This window comes from Lepus europaeus, chromosome 17, assembly GCF_033115175.1.
Source record: "Lepus europaeus isolate LE1 chromosome 17, mLepTim1.pri, whole genome shotgun sequence".
Classification (NCBI taxonomy): Eukaryota; Metazoa; Chordata; class Mammalia; order Lagomorpha; family Leporidae; genus Lepus; species Lepus europaeus.
The window spans coordinates 67,954,254-67,977,365 of record NC_084843.1 but is presented as its reverse complement, the minus strand read 5'-3'; the positions used below and the strand labels follow the sequence as shown (position 1 = coordinate 67,977,365).

Genomic DNA, 23,112 nt, shown 5'->3' with positions numbered 1-23,112 from the left:
TTCCAAAGGACCACCTCCTCCAGGCTGCCTTCCCTGACAGTGCCCCCTCCCCAAGTGATCTTTCCTCTCTCTGAACTTCCAGAACACTCTGACATTCTTTTTTCCCTTGCACAATTAAAACTCGATGCCTGGTTATCTCTTTAGCCATAAAGGCAGGGACCTTGTGGTCCCCATTGCAGATGCAGCAGATGCCCAGGGACTCGGGCAGCCTGAGTACCTCCTCTGAGAATAGTGACTGCAGGTGGCCTCGAGGGACGGATAAGAAAGACATTGAGCAAGCTGGCAGTACAAGGTTTAGGGACCTCGGAATCACAAGGCTCCCTCAGTTAGCCAACCCTGTCTCCCCTTCCTGTGCGAAGGCGTGGAGGAGCTCCAATGCCTGTTACCCCAGCCCAGGGAAGTCCAGGCCGCCCGGACACAGCCTCAAAGCTCCCCAGCCTCCTCTCTCCTGAGTAGGATTCTCCAAGCAGGCTGGGCAGGGGCAGCCTGGCTGCGTTTAGCCAACCTGAGCCAGGACAGTGCAAGTCTGGCAAGCCCGGACCATGGGGAGTCGGGCCAGCGCCTGCAGCTGGGCCCTCCTGGGTACCTCCCTGTGCAGAAAGAAGACCCTGGTGTAAACCCGGGCCACAGCCTGGTACCCTGGCAGGGCAGAGAGTGGGTGCTGGGGAAGGGGGGCACTCAGAGCTGCTCCCCACCCACCTAACATCTCTGAGACTTGGATTCCTCATTTGCAAGTGGAAGTGGGGGCTATAAACTGACTCCCAGGAGCCATTCATTCATTCATTCATTCGTTCATGCCCCTCTTGCTACACTATAGTGGCAGTGCCTGCTGTGTGCCAGGAGAGGAAAGGTGGGGAGGGCAGGATCAAGACCAAGATGCACTGCCCAGGGTGTGCACACTCCCTCTGGTGAGGTGGGTGATTCTAGGAGAGCCAGGGCCCTGTGGGCAGAGTGCTGGAGGGGGTGCCCAGCAGAATGGGGCTTGGGTGCAGGAGGGCACCCCTCCCATGTAAAGGCCCAGGTCTGCCCGGAGGGAGGCTTGCAGGGGAAGTGCTGAGGGCTGAAGACAGAGCCGCAGGTGGCTTCAGGGAGCGGGGACTGCTGCAGGCACAGGCCGGGCTCTGTGCACAGCCCTCACTCCCCCTTCCCATCTCAATGTGCTGTGTCTCCGAGGCCAAGCCAGAGCGGCACCCTGTCCAGAGATGCCTGCTGGGGCTGGGAAGTCCTCGGCTACTTGGTGAGCCTCACCCAGGCCTCCCAGCCTGACTTCCGCCCACTCGGCCTTGGCGTCCTGCTGGCGCTCAGCTCCTGCCACTTGGCGTTGGGCTTCCACAAAGAAACAAGCTAAGGCCAAGGGGGAAGGGACTAGCCCAGGTCACACAGCAATACATGGGGGCACTAGGATGGGGGACTGGCTGGGGACTGTGAGTCTGCCTTAGATCCCCATCTGGGGAAGGGAAGGGAAGGCGAGGTTCGCTTCTGGCCACAGCTGCTGCTGACTGCCCCGACCAATGCCTCCTAACAACCAGAGAGAGGCCTTTGGCTCTGGTGCACGGCCCACTCTCCCCAGAGGAGGAGGGCAGGGTCTCCCCTCTGCCCATTTCATCCAAGGGGACAACTTCTCCTTTCAGCAGGGAGCACGGGGGCAGCACCGACTGCTGGCACACAGTGGGGCTTGAGGTTCTGTGGGACGAGATTTCAAACCTCAGCTCTGCCGCTGATTGGCCTGTGTGATTGATGCCAGGCAGGGAACGTCACTTCTCTGGCCTCAGTTTGCTCATCGGCAAAATGGGGATAACTAGAGGACTTGAGAGGACCACGTAGGGACTGTCACCGTCACCACTGGCTCAGGTTTGCTGCTGAGTACGCATGTGGCTTCCTGCCCGAGGTGGAAGCACTGGTCCCCACGTCACAGAGAGACCCAGGATGGCTCCTGGTCTCAGGCCCTGTCTGGGGCTGACTTGGGAGCAGGCCTGGTGGATCCTCACCAGGAGAGGGGCCCCCACCTCCCACTGCACAGGAGCAGCCAGAGGTGCTGAGTACCCTCCAAGGGAAACTGTGCCAGGGGCTCCCTTCCACGCCCTCCATTTCTGGAGGCCATAGTCTTGCTCAAAGTGGTACTTGGGTTGGAAATGGCCAAACCAGGGCCCCTGTACCCATCTTCCCAACGCTAAAAACCTCCGTCCACTCCTAGGATGGCTGCCTTCCACCCAGCCCTTCTGCCCGTCAGCAGGGTACCCATCCCTACTCAAGTGCCCTCAACCTCAACTGCCCTGCAGCTGGGGCTGGCGTTGTGGCACAGCGGGTTAAGCCACCACCTGTGACAGTGGCATCCCCTGTCGGAGTGCCGTGTCGAGTCCTGGCTGCTCTGCTCCCAGTCCAGCTCCCTGTTAATGCTCCTGGGAAAGCAGCATTAGATGGTCCAAGTACTAGAGCCCCTACTACCCATGTGGAAGACCTGGGTGGAGCTCCACGCTCCTGGTTGATGGAAACCCTCTCTCTCTCTCTCTCTCCCCTCTCTCTCTCTGTCACTTTGCCTTTCAAATGAGTAAATAAATATTTAAAAACTTAAGTAAATAAAAGCAAGGTTTTAAAAAACATCTCCTGCTGTGTTACTGGGGCCTGCAGAGCTCAGAGGAGTCGCAGGAGGTCCCTGAGGAGCCCCGAGCCTGTCAGCTATAGAGGAGGGGACGCAGCTTCGAGAGGGGTGGGCCAGGCCCAGGCCGGGACCAGAACCAGAGCCCCTGTGCTGTGGGAGGTTGGACGGAGGAGCCAGGGGCTTCATCCCCGCCCACGAGCGGGTCACGTGTTCCCGGGGGCTCAGTTCCTTCATCTGGGGCTCACACTGGCTGGAGGGTCAGAGGTGCTGACGTCACACCCACGCTGGCCGCAGGAAGGGCAGGAGGCTGCAGGGCAGGGAGCACTGTTGGTGGCACAGGCAAATGGCCCAGCACTGAGTGTTCCCAGTGACCCTCTGCCTGGGACGGGGCCAGCCCCAGGGGTCACGTTCCTCAAGCAGGCATCCCTCTGGGCTTCAGGCCACACGCAGGCCTGGCCAGTCTGCAGCGATGGCCGAGGCCCAGATTTAAAAACTCTGGACAAAAGAAAGCGGTGTTCTTGCTGGTGGGGGGTGGGGGTGGGGTTCTGAGCAGGGGCCCTAATGTTCCCCCAAGCCTGGACAAATTCCCAGCTCTGCTGCTCACAGCGCACATGGCCTTAGCCAAGTCACTGTGCCTCCCCTGCCTCAGTTTCCTCAATGGTACAGTGGGGAGGGAGAAGGTGTAAGGGGGCAAGGGCAGGGCCGTCAGCCGTGCCCACCAAGGGCAGCCAGAGGTGGTCTACAGGGCTGCTGGAAGGCCAGGGAAGGAAGAGGCTTAGGGGTGTGCTGACCATCACACTTCACTCCACAGCCTGTCACAGGACACTGCCCCAACGCAGGCTCTCAGGGATACTGTCTACATGGAGGCGTGGCTCAGGCCTGCCTTTGAACCTGGCCTGGGGCGAGTGCCTCCCCAATCCTTGAAGCCTCCATCTGTCCATCTGCTGGGCAGGGAGGGTGGGAGGATGATGCAGGACACTGTGGAGGATGTGGCCAGGCCTCGAAGGTCCATGCTCTGTGCCACACACCGCCTGCCCTGGCTGGACAGCCCTGTCCAAGCCAGCATACACACAGAGACCCAGTCCGAGGCACTGAGGACCTGCCCAGCTGGGGCCAACAGAACAGGCTTATGCTGCCCCTTTTATTCTCCCTTGGGTCTGGGGTCTCCCTTGTTCTTTACAGAAAAGGGGCTCTCTTAGCCTAGCAACTGGGTGAGATCCTCAGGGGGGCCGTCACTCACCTTCCCAGCCATTCCTGGGACTGACATTAGTCACCCCAGGGGCCCTCGGAGAGGCCCAGGCCAGCCCCTGGGGCTGGGTGTCTCTTCCTGTTGCCAAAGCACCCACTCCTGAGCCTGCAGGTGCAGGAGCCCTGGGATTATGCTGGACAGACAAGTGTGCAGCGATGGCAGGACTCAGCCCGACTCAGAGATCCAAGATGGAGGCAGCTGACCTCGCACAGTGCATCCTCTTAGCATGGCGGCCGTCCCAGGCCCCGTTCTGGTGGATGCTGCTTACATATGTGGATCCACCCGGTACCCCAGCAGCTCTGTAAAGGGGGTTGTGTTATCCCTGTTTCACGGAGAAGGAAACGGAGGCCCAGAGACGGGGTGTCACTTGCCCACTGTTAGCAAGCAGCAGAGCTGGGCTCAGAGTGAGCTCCGAGCTCCAGCATGCACAGGCTGGTTCACACAGTGGCCTGGGTCTCAGACCCTCTACCTAACCTGCCATAGAACTTTGGTTGGGTGGAGAGGCCAACATAGGAATCCGACGCAGCCGGTCTGGGGTGCATCATCTTTCCGATGGCTAGGGCTGAGCGCACTTGATCAGCCCGGCCCTGCTCTGCCATCAGGAACCCTGGCTCGGGGAGGGGGTGCCCACCTGGGCCGAGGAACCTACCTTTTCCATCCTGGGACTGGGGCTCTCGGAAACACTGCACACACACCCCCGGCCGAGCAGCCCGCGGGGCCCCGCTGTGGGTGGGGGAGCGAGGCAGGCAGGCTCAGCCAGCCGCCCGATGACACACAGGCCCAGCAATTCCTGACTCACGGCCACCCATCCCGTGACTCCACCCTCGGCCAGTGCCCCCACCCTGGCTCGTACCCCACAGCCCGCTGCAGCCTCCAGTCCCCCCCCCCCCCCCGCTCCTCCGTAGGAGCAGAAAGCCACAGAGGGAGGAAGGAGCCGGAGGGCCCCACCCAGGGCTGAGTGGGAAACCCGGACAGCCCCGTGCTGCGGGACCCAGGCACACCCCGAGGGGGAGGCATGGGGTGCGGCGCCAGCGTTCGCTCCGGCCCCTGCTGGGAGTCTGCCCTTCCCAGCAGGGACACTGGGGCCTGCCCCAGCCCAGGGTGGCTCACACCCACCTGGGCCAACTGTCTTCGCCACGTGACTCCTTGGACCAGGGCCTGGGCTTGGGTGCGAGTGCCAGGCGTCCCTGCTGCCAGCTCCTCTCCCGGCATCCACTTCTCCATGGAAGATCTCAGGCCCTCCTCCCACCATTGCCCGTGAGGTCGAATGCAGCTGCCAGGGTGCCCCTGCTCCTGGGGCCTGGACTCCCAGGGAAAGGCTGCAGGGGTCAGGCACTGGGCCCCCGAATCTCCAGGAGTCCTCACTGTAGCCTCTGAGCAGCCCGCTGGACAGAGGCGGACACTGCGGTTTACGCGCGCTGTAAGCTAGACCACTCGTGTCTGAGCGGTCACCACAGCACAGGGGAGGGGCTGGGCCACGCAGGCACGGGGTCTCCATGTTGCTGACGAGCTTTCTGCTGGCCCACGAGCTCCAGGTAGCCTCCTGGTCTGTCTTAAACCATGCAAGGTCACGACCACCGGACCTGGTCCCCTCGGTCCCGACCCTCGCCTTGGCCCCCTTGGGGACACGGTCAGCACTCTGGGCTGCTGCCTGTGGCTGGTCACGCTGGCTTGCAGAGGTGAGCCATGAGTCTAGGGGCGCCCACAGGGAGGGAGGAGGACGGGAGCCTGCTCCTCGGCACTGCCCCTAACCTGGCTTCTGGACCACCCACCTGCCCGAGTGGTGCAGACAGCTGGGTCTGTTGCATGTCCTGGCTCCTCCCCAGGAGCCTGTCCTAAACTCTTTATCCACAGGCTGCTTGGCTGGGGAGAGCATCCTCTTCCCCCGTATTCTGCAGACAAGGCCCAGAGTGGGACAGCGACTTGCCCAAGTGCACCAGCACGCCAGGGCCAGTGCTGGACTAGAAGTCAGGCGTCAGGGCCCCTAGGCCTAGTCCTTCTATGAGGAGGCTCCTGCCAGGCTCCCTCCTGGTCACTGTGTAGGAGTAGAGTTATCAGGGGTGTGGGGGAAGGGAGGGGTGTGGGCCACCCACGTCAGGGGGTCAGGGCCAAGCAGCGCAGGAGCCCGAGGCCAGTGCTTCCTTTCCCAAGAGGGCAGGATTCCTGGAGGCAGCTCCCACGGGAATGGGAGAAGCACCAGCCTCGGGAAACACAGGGTGGGACGGAGGCGGTGCCTGGGCAGGGCTTCCTGTTGGGGGACGGCCCTCCCCGAGGCCGGGTGACCTGTGCGGCTGTGACCCTGGGGCCAGGCCAGGGCGGCTTGAGCCTCATCCCTGGCTCAGGCCCAGGCCACCCCGAGTGTCTTACTCCAGCCAGCCCCAGCTTCCTGTCCCACAGGCCCCACCCGGCTCAGGGGAGACGGAGCACCCACAGAGCCCTCCTCACAAGTGCCAATGTTTTCAGGGGCCAGGAGTGAGCCTTGGTGGCCTCTGGCCTCTGACCTCCAGGCCTCCAACCACTTGTTTACCAGGATGAGGCCTTGACAAAAGTGCTGCTGGGGTTCCTTCCTGCAGTGGGGTCATGGGACTTGGCCCTGCTGGTGGGGTCACTCCAGGCAGGGGGAAAGAGGGCCCACTGGAGGCCTCAAAGGCTACACTTCCTAGTGGTCTGCGCTCCTCCTGTGGGTGTGGCATCCCAGCCCCCATGCCAGGGACCTGGAGGAAGACCCCTTCACCCACCTCTGGCACTGCATGCCTGCAGCAGGGGTGTGGTGGGAGGGGAGCGTGGCAAGGCCACCGTGGCCTCCGGGTGGCCCACCCCATTCTCTCTGGCCTCCGGAGCTGGGGTGTGCCCATGACAGGCTGGAGGTGGTGGGAGTGGAGAGGGTGGCGGCCTGGCACAGTGAGGGACAGATTTGAACAGAGGCCTTCTTCAGTCCCCGAGGGCACACGCTATCCCACGCCTCTACCCCGACTGCTCGGCAAATAGGCAGCTCAGAACGTGAGCAGGCGACACAGCGGGCCTCAGGGCCCAGCCTTGGCCAAAGCCTCTCCTGGCTCAGAACTGGGAGACACAGATGGGAGGGGGCTGAAGTCTGAACAGGGCCTGGCCTTGCCACAGTCACCCCAGAGGCAGGGACAGAGCTGGGACCCAAGCCTCCTGCCTGCATCCGGGCAGCCCTGGGACCTCCACTTGCAGGCAGACTCACCACATAGTCCCTCCGGGCCCTGGGGTTCCTGCCGGGCAGGTGGGAAAGTGGTGGGCTCTGCTTGGGCAGGACTGCCTTCAGCCCCGCCCCTGGGACTCACGTCACTTGTCCAGATGACCCCAGTCAAACAGGCCTGCCTGGATGGAGGCTGTGGAAGGCTGTGCTCTGCTAATCTCAACCCCAGCCTCACCCAAGTCCTGGCACACCGTGGGCGCTACAAATCTGTTGAATTCATCAGTGGCTCGAAGGATGCACGGGAGGGGCTGAGGCCAGGGCTCAGGACAGTCCAGGGTCACAGCAGGGGCGCTTGCGTCCACGCACGGCCCCTTTTTCTGGTACAGAAGCTGCCTCTGAGCACCCCCTGGTCTTGGCATGCTTGCCCTCTGCTTTAAGAACGGGAGGAGGCTCTGTCATTGAGCCCAGAGCTGCCCTTGTCTTCAGAAGTGGCGGGCAGGGGACACAGGTCTAGGGAGCACAAACAAAGGGCGCCGTCCCCCCTGCCTAGGGCTGGGGGCCTGAGAACTCCAGGACTCGGCTCTGGGCTCCACGCTGCCCACAGTCATTCTCATTTCCATGGCTGGCGCCAGGGGGGCCCCCTCTCCCATGGGTCTGTGTTGCAGCTCCCGGCTGCAGCCGGCCTGAACTGCTTACTTAGACAAATAGGGAAGGAAGCAGCCACGTGACTCCTAAGGTTTCCTTGACCAGACACACACACACACACACACTCGCTGCAGGTCAGGTGGTCACGTGGCCCAGCAGAGCAGAGGCTGGGCCAGGCTGGGTCAGGACAAGTGACTGGGCTGCCCTTCTGCACTTGGAGGAATACCCTCTCCAAACACTCACTTTCTGCTTGCTGGGCCTGCCTGGACTCCACAGAGGGAAAGCTGGGCAGGGAAAGGGGGCAGCCTCAGTCCGGGGTTTCTTTCCGCCCTCTCCACTCAGAGGGCAGATGTCCACCAGGAAACTGGCCCCCCTGGCCGCTCCCTGGCTCCCTGAGGGCAGGGAGCACTTCAAAGCCTGGTGAGGAGGCCAGGGCCCCTGTGTGCACTGAGAAAGGCCACAAGGACGGGGGAGGCGCGGCCGAGATTCCCCAGATGGAGTGAGTCCTCCCTTGGGGGCAGCAGCGACAGCAGCCCACTGACCAGCTCCAGGCTCTGACACAGGCATAGAAACAACCCGAGGGTGGCAGCCAGAAAGGGGCACGGTCAGGATCTGAGCCCACCCGACGCAACCCCAGAGTGCGCATCTTCTGCTGGTACTCCACCATCCTGCCATCCCAAGGGCTGCTCCCCTAGCTGTGGGGCCAGGCCTTGGTCTCTCCTGGGGCCCCAGGCCCCTGACCCATTCCCGGCCAGCCCCAGGAAGCAGTCCCCTATGCTCTGGGCTCCATGCCAGCTCTCGGGTGGACAGGTGGAGAATGGGGAGTGGGGGCTGAAGGGATGGAGGAGGAAGGAGACTCGGGGAGGGGAGGACTCTGGGGGGGAACTCCAGAGAGGGGCCAGGAGGTGCAGCATAACCCAGAAGGATCAGGAGAGGAAGAGGAGGAGGAGGGGAGGGAAGGGGATGGTGCTGGAGGGAGACACCACGTCAGAAGGAGATGAGGCAGAAGGATGGTGAGGAGGAAAGCCCAGGAGATGGAGGGGTGGGAGGGCGGAGCCACAGACAAGCGGAGAGCAGGGAGAGAGACAGCCGGGCAGGGGGTGGCAGGGAGGGAGGAGGCCTTGGAAAACCGAAAGAGACAGAGGGAAGGCGAACCCGCCCACCGAACATTAAATACCTAACAGGAGATGACAAATCAAATGGGAATTACTGCGGTAAAAACATAATTAGAAACTTGATTGAAGTTAAACAGAATTTACATAACACTGCAAATTAACTTTACACGGAAACTATTCACTGGCAAGGCAATGAAAAGGCATTTCATTAGTAATCTATATTTAAACAATAGGCACAATGGAGCCTCCTCGAGAGGAGCCGGGTGCCTTCACCCAGAGCTGGCGGGCTGAACAACGAGGACCCAGCGCCCTGGGAGCTCTACGCGGAAGTGGGTGGAGCGAGGGGCGGGACTCCTGCACCTGCTGGTGGGGGGGGAGGGTGCGGTGCAGAAGGACCAGATGGTGCCACTTCCGCCCCTGACTTGCTGTGTGGCTTGGGGTGAGTATCTTACCTTCTCTGGGACTCTCACCTACACAGAGGCAGTTTGCAGGTGTGGACAATGCTAGGACAGCCTGGAGAGAGGGGAGGGAGGTGGCAGGCCCGGCTCAAAGCTCTACGCTGCACTCAGTGGTGGCAACACGCAAGCTTGTTCCCATTCAGCCCTGGTTTACCTGTCTGCTCAGTGGAGATCAGTCTGGCCAGCCGGTCGTGACCGAGGCAGTGGCAGGATTTAGGGAGAGGACAGTGGAGAGAGGCTTAGAGAGAAGTGAGCCTGAAGGCACGGGATTACCTGTGCATCCAGCTGGCACTCTAATTAGATTACCCGTGGCTCCTGCCACAGGCCTGTCACGGAGCCACGCACCACAGGAGTGGCTTCCGCAGGCTCCCCTGGTCTGCCGTGCACAGCCAGAGGGGCCCCCTCTCCTAACTGTGCCTTGGAGAAGGGGCTCACCACGTCCCCATGGGGCTCCACCCACTTCTTTGTGTAGGGAAGTCTCCGGAGCCTTTGCCGACATCCCAGGCACAGTAGCCCAGGTGGCTCCTGCACCGTGGCCAGGTGCCGACAGCGTTCCCTGCTACACTACAAGTTTCTGTTTCTTTCCCAGTCCCCACCACCCCACTGGACTGCCAGTTCATGAATCCCGGGGGTCCCCTCTCTGTCGTCATCTCTGGGCATCCTGCTCTGAGCCCTGCCCTTAGCATAACGCAGGTGCTTAGCAAAGGCTGGCTGGCACCCCACTGCTCAAGAAGACTTCCTGGGGAGGAGGCCTTGGAGCGGGGTCTGGGCCCAGGGCAAGGACGTGACGGCACCCAGCATCTGTGTCCCTGAGGGAGGGGGGAGTAGGCCCAGGGTCAGATCTCAGAGGAAGGGAACAGTGCAGCAGTCTCTGAGCGTCTGGGGGCCCTAGCCTGTGCCTTGCCAGCACAGGGCAGCTGCAGGTCCCAGTTCAGTCTGCTGGGGGTGACAGAGCTGCAACTGCAGCCCAGGCTGAGCTGCTGGACAGGAAAGGGGTATGCCCAGGAGCTAAGACAGGGAGCAGGCTCAGGGGCACAACTGCCCCTCAGTGTCCCGCCCAGCCTGCCTCTCGGCCCAGAGGGGAAGCTGCTCAGAAGACTAAGGGAGACACATGGATGGACGGACTAAGACAGAGACGGAGTGAAGGAAGAGGCAGAGTGGGAAATAACAGAATCTCATACACTCATACACACACACACACCTGCACACACACACAGTTCTCCGCCAAAGGCTGAGCGCTCCTCCACCTGCTGGGTGGGCAGCTCTGACACAGCCACTGGAGGGACCAGGGACCCACACGGTGCACTTCGGAACTGGATAGGGAGCTGCCCGGGGCCCTTCCCCGACGGGCCACCACCCTGAGACAAGCGCTCCAGGCAAGCGGAGGTCCCTTGGGCCCTGGAACCCCAGAGGGAAGGGCCGTCAGAAGAGCCAGGAGGAAAGGGTAAGAGTGAGCAAATTTCATGGCGAGAGGCTCAGCTGGGGCTGGGAGTGGCAGCCAGGGAACAGGGAGGCTGGGACACGGGCTCACCCACAGCCCTGCTCCTGTGTGGTCGGGGGTGGGAGGAGGGCACTCTGCTCCCTCCTCCCTCCCTCCCATGCCTCGTTTACGGAGCCTCTGAGCCTCTGTGTGTGTCGTTCCCTCTGCCCTCAGTGCCCTTCCCCACTTTGTCCAGCAACACCTTCCTGGTCGCTCAGAGCCAGCACATTCTGTTCTGCTCCCGCACGTCCTTCACTTCCCCCGCGCGTGGCCCTCCCACTAAGGCCTGGATGCACCATGACTCAGAGCCTGGCTTCTGACCCTCTGTGTCCACTCCCGAGGTGACTTCATCAGCTTTGGGCTTGCCGCACCATCCGTGTGCGACATCTCCCAGATTGATGCCTCCAGCCAGGACCTCTCTCTGCCTTCCAGACGCATCTATCCGGCCGCCTGCTCGGCCTCTCCACCTGCATGTCTCAAAGGCGTCCTGGGCTCTGCGCGTCAAAGCAGCTCTCCTGGCCATTCTCCCCGGCGCCCCAGTCACTCCTGGCTCCTGTCCCGAACCCAAGAGCCTTCCTCGACCTTGCCCACTCTTCTTTATGTTCCACTTCCATTCTACCAGCAAGTCTGTCTGCCGGGTCTCCGGAATACACTTAAACTCCAATGGCTTCTCACTTCTTTGCTGCCAACCCCCATCCAAGCCACCAGCACCTCTACCTGGACCGGACACCAGCTGGCCAGCCATCTCCCGGCTCCGACCTCTCTGATTGCACCTCCTGCCCTGGCCTCCCAGCAGCCCCAAGGCCCCTGCTGCTTCTTTGAACTTGAGTGCTTCTCTGCTCTCTCCCACATTGCATTCAGGGGTGAGGTCAAATGCCACCTGCAGAAGCCCTCCACGGCCACCCCTGTCCACGAACACCTGGACTCCTCCTCTGAGAACTTAGCGTCAGCTGACTATTGCACGTTCATTTTCTATGTGTTGACTGCGCTTGTCTCCTTGTGCAGACAGCAGTGCACGGGCAGGGAGTCTGGTCCGTCTGATCCCCTCCTGTGTCTCCCAACTCGAGAGCTCCTGCCACGGAGATTCTCTCAGTCAACGGTTGGGGAATGAACAAACGAACAAGGCCCCTTCCTCTTTCTTGAACAATTGCCTGCAGAATCAGCACACGGCCCCTCCCTGCAGCCTGTGCAGACGCCACGCAGGCCTTGAGCACAGGCCTTGCGGAAGGGAGTACAGGAGCCGGCATCGGCCTCCCTCCCAGCAGGTGCCCTCCCAGCAGAAGCCTGGGTCTGGTCCATCTTCAAAACCCAGCCCTTAGTGCAGGCCTGGCCTGCTGCAAGACTCAGTGTTGGATATGTGCATGAGTGAGGAAATGCTGGTTAGGTGAATGGGTGGACGGAGGGACGGATGACCCATGGGTAGATGACACATGGGTGAGCCGGTGGGGTTACAGAAAGGGTGGCTCAGTGAGTGAGTGGATGAACAGACAGAAGGTGGGTGGGTAGAGAGACGGTCGGGTGAGTGGGTGGACGATGGGTAGAAGGAAGGGTGGGTCCCGCCACCGGCACCCAATCAAGAACGGGGCTGCATGGGAGCAACAGCAGAACCTGTCAGGGGAAGCTGGGTGAGACCAGTGCGATGCAGCCACGTGTGGATGCTGGCAGGCCAGCTGGACCTAACACAGCTGCTCTGAGCTCGCCGTGGGAGGCTGGCGGGCACGTTCGTCTCCCTGGGCCTTGACTTCCTGGTCCGAGAACACAGATGAAGATTCCTGCCCAGAGCTGCCAGAGAGAGCACAGCCACAGCTCAGCGCCATCCACCCTAGAAAATCCCTTCTTCCCAAGCCCTGCCTGGTCCTGCTGACCTGTGGGCCTTATCATGCTACCTACACCCACAAGGGTTGGGTCGCCTGGCTAGCCAAGCTGAGCCAGGCTGCTAACACGGCTTAATCCCAAACAACGGAGTCTTTGAGAACTGGAGAAAGTGGAGGCCTGAGGCGAGCGCCCATTTCACAGACAGACAAACTGATGTCCAGAAGCACTCAGGTGACACAGACACCATGTGAGGAGGGCCCTACAGCTGTGTCAGCCGAGACAGGCAGAGGGGTGACAACCCTCAGCACTGGTCCAGCCCCAGCACGATCCACTCGCCCGCCTCTCTCCTGTCCAGGTTTTGCACAACACAGCCCGGCCACCAGGGCACGGGTTGGGGGTTGGGGGCCTGGCGTTACCTTTCCGGGTCTGGCGGCTCAGTGACTGACAGCAGCTCCTCTCCTCACACCCCTTGCAGCATTAGTCTGATGTCACCAGGCCTCCTCCTCTTCCTCCTGGGCACACAGGGGACAGACGGGACACACGTGAGCAGCCAGGAACACAGCCAGCCAGCCACTCCCTCCCACCTCTGTCCCGCCACTGGGCCAATCTCAGTGGCCTCTCAGGCCACTTAAGCAGGCCGGAGATGCCTGATTTATCAGAGCCGGCTGCCTCTTCCCCGCCCAGCCACACTCCAACAAGTGAGCCAACTCCTCCTAGAGGGATTTTTTTAAGATCTAAGTTTGGCTCCTTATGCAGCCTGGGGGCTTCGTGTTGTCCTTCCGTGCTTGGTGAGAAAAGCAGAAAGCCACGGCTCCCTGGGCAGCCCCCAGGCAGGGCAACAGGGAGAGGCTGTCGGGGGGTATTTTTAGCCTGGCATACAAAGCTCTTCCTGGTGTGCCCTCGCACGGTGCCTGGCTTCGGGTAATAATCTCACACAGCCGGCCCTCAGTCACTTCCAAAGTCACTCGGTGACCCCTGCCTGAGTTCTCCCCTCCATTTGCATTGCTCGCCAGAGCTGTGTCCAACACGTGGAGCCATTTTACATGTGTGCAGACCACCGAGGGAAAACTGGCTCAGCCCTGCCTCGCCCGCCGGCCAGAGTTTAGGGCGGGCTGCTTAGCCTCAGCTTGAAGGAGGAAGCTCAGAAACAGAGTTGAGAGCAGACAGGGCCCTGGCGGCTTCATCTGTGTTGCTCAAACTTCAGGCCTTCTCCCAGGCCCTCAGGATTTTTGGTTGGAGCTGAGTCCAACCTAGAGAATGACGTCACTGAAATTCACCTTTGCTTCAAATCCCTCTATTTTTTTTTTGTTAGCCCCAATTAATCCGGCCTTGTCCAAAGCTATCACAAGCTATCTATTTCTTTTTTTTTTTTAATTATTTTATTTATTTATTTGAAAGTCAAAGTTATAGTTGGCCTCAATTTGCCACAGCGGCCGGAGCTGCGCCAATCCGGAGCCAGGAGCCAGGAGCTTCTTCCGGGTCTCCCATGCGGGTGCAGGGGCCCAAGGACTCGGGCCATCTTCCACTGCTTTCCCAGGCTATAGCAGAGAGCTGGATCGGAAGTGGAGCAGCTGGGTCTCGAACCAGTGCCCATATGGGATGCCAGCACTTCAGGCCAGGGCATTAACTTGCTGCGCCACAATGCTGGCCCCCACAAGCTATCTATTTTTTTTTTTTTTTTTGACAGGCAGAGTGGATAGCGAGAGAGAGACAGAGAGAAAGGTCTTCCTTTTTGCCGTTGGTTCACCCTCCAATGGCCGCTGCGGCCGGCGCATCGCGCTGATCTGAAGCCAGGAGCCAGGTGCCTCTCCTGGTCTCACATGCGGGTGCAGGGCCCAAGCACTTGGGCCATCCTCCACTGCCTTCCCGGGCCATAGCAGAGAGCTGGCCTGGAAGAGGGGCAACCAGGATAGAATCCAGCACCCTGACCGGGACTAGAACCTGGTGTGCCGGCGCCACAAGGCGGAGGATTAGCCTGTTAAGCCACGGTGCCGGCCAAGCTATCTATTTCTAATGCACCATAATAAATACATAGCTAGGAGTTGGCATTGTGGCGCCGTGAGTTAAGCTCCTGCCTGAAATGCCAGCATCCCATATGAGCCCTGGCTGCTCCACTTCCAAGCCAGCTCCCTGCTAATGCGCCTGGGAAAGCAGTGGAAGATGGCCCAAGTGCTTAGCCCCTGCACCTATGTGGGAGTCCTGGATGGAGTTCCAGGCTCCTGGCTCAGCCGTTAGGGTCATTTGGGGAGTGAACCAGTGGATGGAAGATCTCTCTCTATCTCTCCTTCTCTCTATAACTCTGCCTTTCAAATGAATAAGTAAACCTTTAAAACAAATAAATATATAACTAATGAAAAAAGTATCTATCCTGAGTAGTGTGTCACTCCAGAGTCTTGTCATAGACACAAAGCTTGGGTAGACAACACACAGAGAAGCAAGAGGGGCACAGGGGGTGGGGGTGAGGGTGGCTGCACACTCAGGAGTTTGAGCCTTGGTGTGCTGGGCCCTTTCAGCGCTGAACTCTTTCCAGCCCTGGGCCTGGCCATGCCCCATCCCGCACTTGAACTTGGCTGTGATGGACACAGGCCTCCGGAGGACAGATGGCCATGAAGAGGCCTGGGTCCAGGGCAGCATCTTGTCCCGGCAGTGCCCGAGGGCTCTGAGTCAGCCCTGCCCCTTCCATCAGGTTCCCCAAGGGGTGACGGCCAGGAGAGCCCTGCTCTGCCAGCAGGGCTGAGTGTGCAGAACTCAGTCCCAACAGCTGCTCCTGAGGGCCCCGGGGGTCTCAGTCTCCGTGTGTGTGTGTGTGCTGGGGGCAGGCCACGGCCTCACGGCCCACAGGTTGCAGATCCAGGCCGGGCAGGACCTGGCCCCGCTTGCAGGCTGCCCCCTCCCGTGGAGAACAGGATGTGGGTGTCAGGAGGTGAAGGAGAGTGTGGGGGTCGGGGTGGGGAGTGGCCTTGGGACGGGACTTCCTGCAGCCAGATCGGTTTACCACAGTCAGTTGGGCCCAGGACCGCACAGCTGTGAGTTATAAATGTCCCTGTCGGGGCCGGAGCTGAGAGGCCCCGCTGCTGAGGGAGGCGCCCAGGGTCCACCCGCAGGCCCCCATGACCTCGGGGCTCTGTCACCTGCTCTCTCTGACATGCCTGATGTGATAGGGCCCTGATGCCACCTTCCCTGCCCACTGTTCCCTTCCAGATAGAGGGACTGCCCTGGGCTTGGCCCTTGACTAGACACTCCAACCATGGCCACAGAGCGACTGTCCCACTCGGCAGTCAGCTTCCTGTGGTGCTTGCCCACCTCCAGGGCATGGGGGGCAGCATGGGGTGGGCACCAGGCCTCCGTGCCCCATGCATACTCGAGATTTTCCTCCAGGAGACCCTTCCCCAGCACCCCACCCTCCCTGTCCTCCTCAGGGATCCTTCAGTCTGGGGTGAGAGGCCGCCCACAGCTCAGGGGCGAGCCTGCAGGTCACGCAACTGTCTACAGATAAAGTCAGACCCCCACCCTCACCACAGAGGCCCGGCCCCAGGCCCTGCTGGGTTCAGCCAGGTGAGCCGTACAGGGCTGGGCCACAGGCTGCAGTCACGTGACAGAAACCAGGAGTCACTGGGGATTGCCAGGCCTGAAATCTACACCATTTGAAAAAAATATACCCCAAATCACAAAGTCCCATTTAGATCCAGTGACAAAATCGCAAGGAACTTGTAGAGGCTTGAGGGGCAGGCCCCTTTCTCACGAGGCCTTGTTGAATAACTTGCACGACGTGCTGGTGTAGGACCACTCCTGGCCGCACTCCGCTGCGCCTCCCCGCCTGCAGCCCCCAGCCCGTCCTGGAGCCAAGCAGGACAGGGGCCCGGAAGTGAAGCTTCGGGAGCTGCCGGTGTGTGCTCTCTAAGGACAACAGGCAAGAAGCTGATGATGGCCACAAATCCAACACTAAAGGACTGGCAGCTACGCTGTTCTAAGGCCTTGCTGAGGGCTGTCATCTATCCCACCACAGCCTATGAGCTAAGGGCTGTACCCATTTTCACAGATGAGGAAACACAGCCAAGGTCACACAGCTAGGACATGGGCCCAGACAGCCTGGCACTGCTACCACGGCCAGCTCTCACCGTTCCTCTCTTCTGCATCTCAGCGGTGGGTGGGAGGTGCAGGGGAGTGACAGCCACTTACCCATCCCGCACAAGGGCACCCTGATCCCAGAATAAATGGGGTCCCCTGTGTGGGCTGAGACGGCACAACCTCTATTTTCTAGTGCTGGCCGGGGGCGGGGAGCCCCAGAGACCCCAGTAGGGGGTATCGTCCAGCTCTCTCATGTTATATTCATGAAAAGGCGGCCTGGTGAGAAGTGGCTTCCCGGTGGTCGCCTGGGCAGCAGTGACCCCATGTGAGCTTCTTGGGGGAGGGGGAGGGGCGGGGGCAGGTGGCCTGCGGCCTCGGGGTGGAACGGCCGGCCAGGCGGCTGCAGGAGGAGCAGGTGCCTTTTGGCCTTCTCGGAGCAGTGCCTTTGTTTTCCCTCTGCCTGGCTGCTGCCTGCCGGCCTTGCAGGCTTCCCCCGATTGTGTCCAGGGTGATAAAGCAGCCGGACAGCAGGAGATCGCACACAGACTCCGTGGCGGCGGCTGGGGGCCTCAGAGGGCTGAGCTCCCCACCGCCTGTGGCTTCTCCCAGGAGCCCTCGGCTCGTGGCTCCTGGAATCCCTGCAGCACAAACACGCCCGGAGACGGGGGCTGCAGGCAGGGGCTGCCAGGCCTGGGAGGCGGCCAGGATTCCAACCCTGACCCTGAACTCTCGGCCACGCAGACAATGGCACCTGGCCTTTACCAAAGCCGTCCATTCTCGCTTCACCTGAGAACCAGAGAATGGGCAGAGGGTCGGTTGGGATCTCAGACCAATGCCAGGGAGTCCCGGGGAAGTGACTCAACCCGAACCCAGCCCCTGGGTGCAGGGGAGGCACAGTCCAACCCCTGGCTCCCTGTAGCAGTGTCATCTAAAGCACACCCAGGGGGGCACCTGACTCCTCTCTTGTGGCCAATTCCTGATCCACTGCAGGGTTGGGGACAGGAAGGTCTGATGGAGGGACAGAGGCACGGCATGGGGCAGTGGCAGCCTGCAGGACTGGCCAACCCTCCCCCATCTCTGCCTTGCCTGACCTCAGCACCTGGCCCTCCGACCTCTGACCTGACACAGGCCCTCCTCCAGTGCGCCTGACTTCAGTTCTTGGCTACCAGGTTCCACCATGCTTATCTAAGTCTCTTTATTTAAATCACTTTACACCAATCACTTGCCTTTCACTCAGCCTCATGTAAAAGCAATCTGATCTGTGCAATCAAGGGTGTGATGTAGTAAGTATATGTTTTTTCTAATTCCCATGATAATATATACATAGCATCAACATTTGAAATGTAGACCCTCCCACACGTGTGGGTGGCCCCCAGGGAGCAAAGCCTGGGATCCATCCAGGCTGGGACAGAGCCCTGCAGAGTTCCTTCAGGGCCTGGGGAGCAGAGCAGAGCTTGGTGCTGGACAGGAAGCAGGAGCAGGCAGAAGTTTCCTGAAAGGCCACAGCGGGTTTTGTGAGGGTCACGGGCTCAGAGCTGGCTACGCCTCTACTCCCTCTGGGCTGGAGCTGGTCCCCAGCCACAGTCAGCTCCTGGCACAGTCCTTCTGGCTATAGCAGGGCGAGCCAAACACCTGCACTAGCTTCTGCCTCGGCCGCTCCGGGCCTCAGTTTCCCCATGTGTACAGAAACTGTGGCTCTGCCACTGGCTCCTCTCTCAGCTCTATCAGTGTGTCTGCAGCCCCCTGAGCCGTGGGGGTGTCAGCACTCCTGGGGACCCCTGGGCCTCCTCAGCCCCTCCCCTCACACCTGACCAGGGGCCTTTCGTGGCATCTGCAGGGCGAAGGGGAGCCAGGGCCATCCTGTGTGACAGCTCTAAAATCAGATAATCAGCTAATCACCAGCAAATTAGCATCCCATCTTTACATAGAACAAATATAGTATTTACGTAAAAGTTGTTAGGAGTTTCTCTCTTTTTAATTAGCAGAAATAAATGCAAAATGAATGGTAATTAGGCAGCTGATGGATTCCGTAGTACAATTACGCCTGCAGTGGTGCCCCAGTCCTTAAAACCCTGTGCTGTAAGGAATCAGAGGAGTCTATTTATATAATTTATTTATGAAACAAAGTTAACAGGAACAGAGGGGCGCGGCTGGGCGCTGCTGGGGGAGGGGCCGTGGCCACAGGGCAGGGCCCTGGGACAAGAGTGAGCAGTTAGTGGCCAGGGAGAGGGAGGGAGAGGGCCTGCTGGGCGTGGGGCTGTGCACACGCACCACCAAGGCCCCTGTGTCTATTTCAGGCCCGGCATGTGTCGCTGGGGACGGCCTCCCCGGCAGGAAGTAGGCTAGAGTGAGTGGCCTGAGGCCCGGGAGCAGCTGTTTTTGCTCTCCCTGCTCTGGTCCCCACCTCTCTCTTCTTTGCTGGTCCTAGACCTGCACCGAGCACGTCTCTGGGCTGCACCCTGGAGTGCAGAGAGAAAGGGGCTCTTTTTGCTCCCCAGAACTCAAAAGAAACCAGATCCAGGAATAATGCACTCAAACACAGCCCAGGGGAGCACCCAGTGCAATGGGAGCTGAGAGGCAGGAGCCCAGAGAGGAAGAGGCTCAAGTGGCTTTGAAGGATGTGTAGGAGTTTTCTGAGAAGGCGGGAAGCAGCGTCAGGACTTGCACATGCAAAGGCAGGGCACTGGACCGGCACTGTGGTGTGGCAGAGTAAGCCACTATCCAAGATGCCAAATCCCATATGGGTGCTGGTTTGAGTCCTGGCTGTGCCACTTCCTATCCAGGTCCCTGCTAATGCGCCTGGGAGAGCAGCTGAAGACGGCTCAAGAACTTGAGACCCTGCACCCGTGTGGGAGACCCAGAAGAAGCTCCTGACTCCTGGCTTCGGCCTGGCTCATCTCTGGCTCTTGTAGCCATTTGGGGAGTGAACCAATGGGTAGAAGGCCTTTCTCTCTCTGTCTCTTCCCCTCTTTCTGTAACTCTGCCTTTCAAATAAATAAATAAATCTTTGAAAATATATAAATAAATAAAAAAGAAAGAAAAGGCTGGGTACTGGGAAACACAAGGGTACTTCAGAAAGCTCATGGAAAAATGCCATTAAAGGAACAGATTTGGGGGCTGACACTGGGGTGCAGCAGGTTAATCCACCACCTGCAATGCTGCCATCCCTTATGGGCATTGGTTTGAATCCCAGCTGCTCTACTTCCAATCTAGCTCCCTACTAATGGCCTGGGAAGATAGCAAAGATGGCCCAAGTGCTTAGGCCACTGCACCCATGTGGGAGACCCTGATGGAGTTTCAGGATTCTGGCTTCAATCTGGCCCAGCCCTGGTCATTGTGGCCATTTGGGGAGTGAACCAATGAATAGAAGATTCTCTCTCTCTCTCTCTCTCTCTCTCTGCAACTCTGCCTTTCAAATAAATCTAAAAAAAGGAGAGAGAAATAAAAAGGATCAGTTTATTTTGGTGAAAAATTTTTTTTTTGAAATCCATGCATACAAGGGATCTTCAAAAAGTTCATGGTAAGTGCATATTGTGAAAACACTAAGATTTTCAAATATTTTTGCTCCAAAATAAACTGACCTTTTAATTGCATTTTCTGTGAGCTGTCTGAAGTCTCCCCCAAACAGCGTGTGGCTGCAGGAAAGACTGCACCGGGAGCAGGGCGCAGGGTCTCGGATGCCAGGCTAAGGGCTTGGATTGGATTCTAGCAGCTGTGGAAAAGTCTGAATGGAAAGAGAGGGGCAGCCCCTTCCTACTCACAGCTCTCTCCCTAGCTCCCCCTCTCCCACCCGCAGCGTCAGGAGGGGCCCAGGTCCTTAGGCCATTAGCGGCAGCTGGGCCAGCTCGGGGTAGAGCAGGAGTCTAACCTGATTAAAGGGACAGGAGGTCTGTGTGGGGGAAGCAAGGCAAAGGGAAGGGGGGACACGCTGGGCTACTCTCAAGTCCCCTGAGTGACAGGCCTGTCCTGCCCCGGCTCCCCGACTGCTGGGAGGGGGAGGGGAGACAGCACTGCGGGCCTTGTCCCTCCCCCAGACTCAGCCCCTAGCCGCATCACTGCCTTGTGCTGTGACCCGGAAGAGCCGCTCCACCTCTGGGCCACACATTCTCATCTCCAAAACAAGGGGTGGGGGAGGCAGCGAACCTGGCCCGTGGCCCCATCTCGGATGCCCCCTCTCGCCTCACCCCAGCCTGATTCACGCACACGTTGTAGGCAGCAGAGCTGGCACCCCTGTAGGGACTGCCCAGGCCCTTGTAGCCCGTGACTTGGACTCAGGCAGACAGAGAGCCTGGGGCAGGTGAAAGAGATGGGGAAAAGGCTGGCAGCCACAGTGGCCCCTGCAGGAGCTGGGACAGGGCCCAGCACACCCTGGCCGTGAAGGACAAGCAGTCCTCTGGCCCGCCATTGGCTGCCCTGGCTCAGTCTGCCGGCCTCTAAAGTGGGACTGGTAATACCCACTCACCCAAGCCCTCAGGGCAGGGATCTGAAGTGCAAGGCCTGGGGGGCCGGCTCAGCCGTGACCTTGAAGGATTTCACGTAGGGAGGCTGCACGGGAGCGCTTTCAGACCCCCAGAAGCCCCCCTTAAAAAGGCAGCGTTCAAATGCCTTCCAAATGCCTTCCACGCCTGCAGGGGCCAAGGCCTAGGGAGGGAGCCTGAGCTGCTCTCTGCTGCCTCTCTCGGGTACCCCCAAAATTGTAAAGGAAACAAGATCACACCACACCACTTCTCTGTCCTGGCTCTCGCGCTCCTGCCCCCAGCCAAAAATCAATACAAATCTCCACCGCGATTGTGTCGCCAGAAAACCGGGCCAGGCCCCCCGGCGAAGACATTCCACCCCTTTATCCCCTGACCTCGGCCCCAGCTGCGGGCGGGCAGCTGAGTGTGGGCCGGGGGCGGGCTCGTGAGTGGGGGGCTGCGAGGGGCGCCGCACGGGGCCGCTCTAAGTGCCTCTCCAAAGGCAGGCCTGGTGCTATTCATCAACTGGTTTTCAGGGCTGTGAGAAATCAATGGCATTTGTGCTGCAAACTCATCATTAGGACAGGAAAAACTCTGCAATGGAATTGATCTGTTTAAATATAATAACACGACTTAGCAGAGAACCGCGAGGCAGGCAAGGACGGCCGCGAACGCCACACGAGGCGATGGCTCAGAGAGTGGGGCGACAGCCCGGCCTGGAAGCTCCTTCCCAAGTGGCTGCCGAGCCCTGTGCCACCAGGAGGCCAGAGGGGCCATGAACCCAGGCCTGGTCTTGGAGATGGCCTCTGCAGCCTGGGGCTGGGCCCCGAGGCCTGGCTGCCTCTCTGCTATTCTTGGAGGTGACTTTGCCCTGTGGATATTGGCTCCACCCACAAACTCTTAGGAGGCATCCACCATGGCACTGGCACCTGCACAGGCTGCGGGGGGAGCAGGAACGAATCCGATCCCAGCTCCAAAGGCATCCAGGAGCCAGGAAAAGCTGGGGTGTCAGAAGGTGTGGTAGTGCAGGGCTCGCCTCCAACAAAGGCCAAAGAGGGGGCGGTGAGGGCAGAAATGCACGGTCCCTTAGGAGAGTTCTCTTGAAGATGCCTTATGCCATGGGTGTGGCGCCCACCTGCCCTGACATTGGAGGAGGATGATGATGGTGAGAGAGGAACTGGCCGGTCCTTGAAGTGTCCTAGGACCCTGCAAACACCCTCTACATGTCACCTCGCTGAAGCCATGACGCAGAGGAGGGGCCATCATTGTACACACCCCACCAGGGACACCCTGGAGGCTCCAAGAGGCTAAACGACCACCAGAGGTCACACAGCTAGGACGTGATGGAGCGAGGATGACAGCCCCCTACCCCCTAAGTATGACCCACCCCCCGCCCCGAGCCTGCCATGGACCACCGTACCTCCCACCCGCGCTGGGGCCTGGCCTCCTTGTGGGCTGGGGGGCCAGGTGCTTCTGCCCTCCAGCAGTTGAGGTCTGGAAGGCACCAGGCAGCTTCACTGCCTGGGTGGGAGGTGGGAGGCGGAAGGCTGAGCAGAGCGTGGGGCAGGTGGTGTAGCCAGGTTGGGTCCTGGGCCCGGCCCTGCTGAATGCCAGGTGAGGCCAGGGCACTGACTGGGCACAGAGCAGGCACTCAGGAGCTCCACAGGGCCCTGGGCAGCCAAGGGTACCTCACAGAGCTTGAAAAGGGCCTTGGTGTCGGCCGTGGAATTTGGATTTCATTCCCGGTGACAGAGGGAAGCCGGGGAGAGCTGGGAAGAGTGATTCAGAGGCAGGAAGAGGGTGAGGCCTGCAGGCAACAGGGGTGGGAGGGCAGGGGGTGGGGACAGATCCAGAGGTGGCCAAGGGCCCGAGGTGACTGAAACAGCGGCTGCTAAGCTGACCCAGGACCCCAGGGAGCAGATCCCCCTCCCCCCAGGAAGCCCTGACCTGGGGGAGGACACCGCAAGCCAGCAGGCCACCGGCAGCTCAGCTCTGTCCCCCTGCTGACCTTTGTCCTTTGTCAGCAGTGTGTCCATCAATGCACGGAAGGACCATCTCTCCCC

At 60.1% G+C, this 23,112-nt stretch overlaps 1 protein-coding gene across 4 annotated transcripts in view; it reads right to left on the bottom strand.

Moving 5' to 3' along the window:
* Positions 1-23,112, bottom strand: part of ZMIZ1 (zinc finger MIZ-type containing 1) — a 213,501-nt gene that overhangs the window by 137,651 nt on the left and 52,738 nt on the right. For 3 of the 4 annotated variants that reach the window (XM_062215320.1, XM_062215317.1, XM_062215319.1), the window contains exon 3: positions 12,941-13,036. The exons of the other annotated variant lie outside the window; for it this stretch is intronic. The gene's annotated coding sequence lies outside the window, so the exon portion shown is untranslated. The remainder of the gene's footprint in view (positions 1-12,940; positions 13,037-23,112) is intronic. 4 annotated transcript variants of the gene reach the window in all.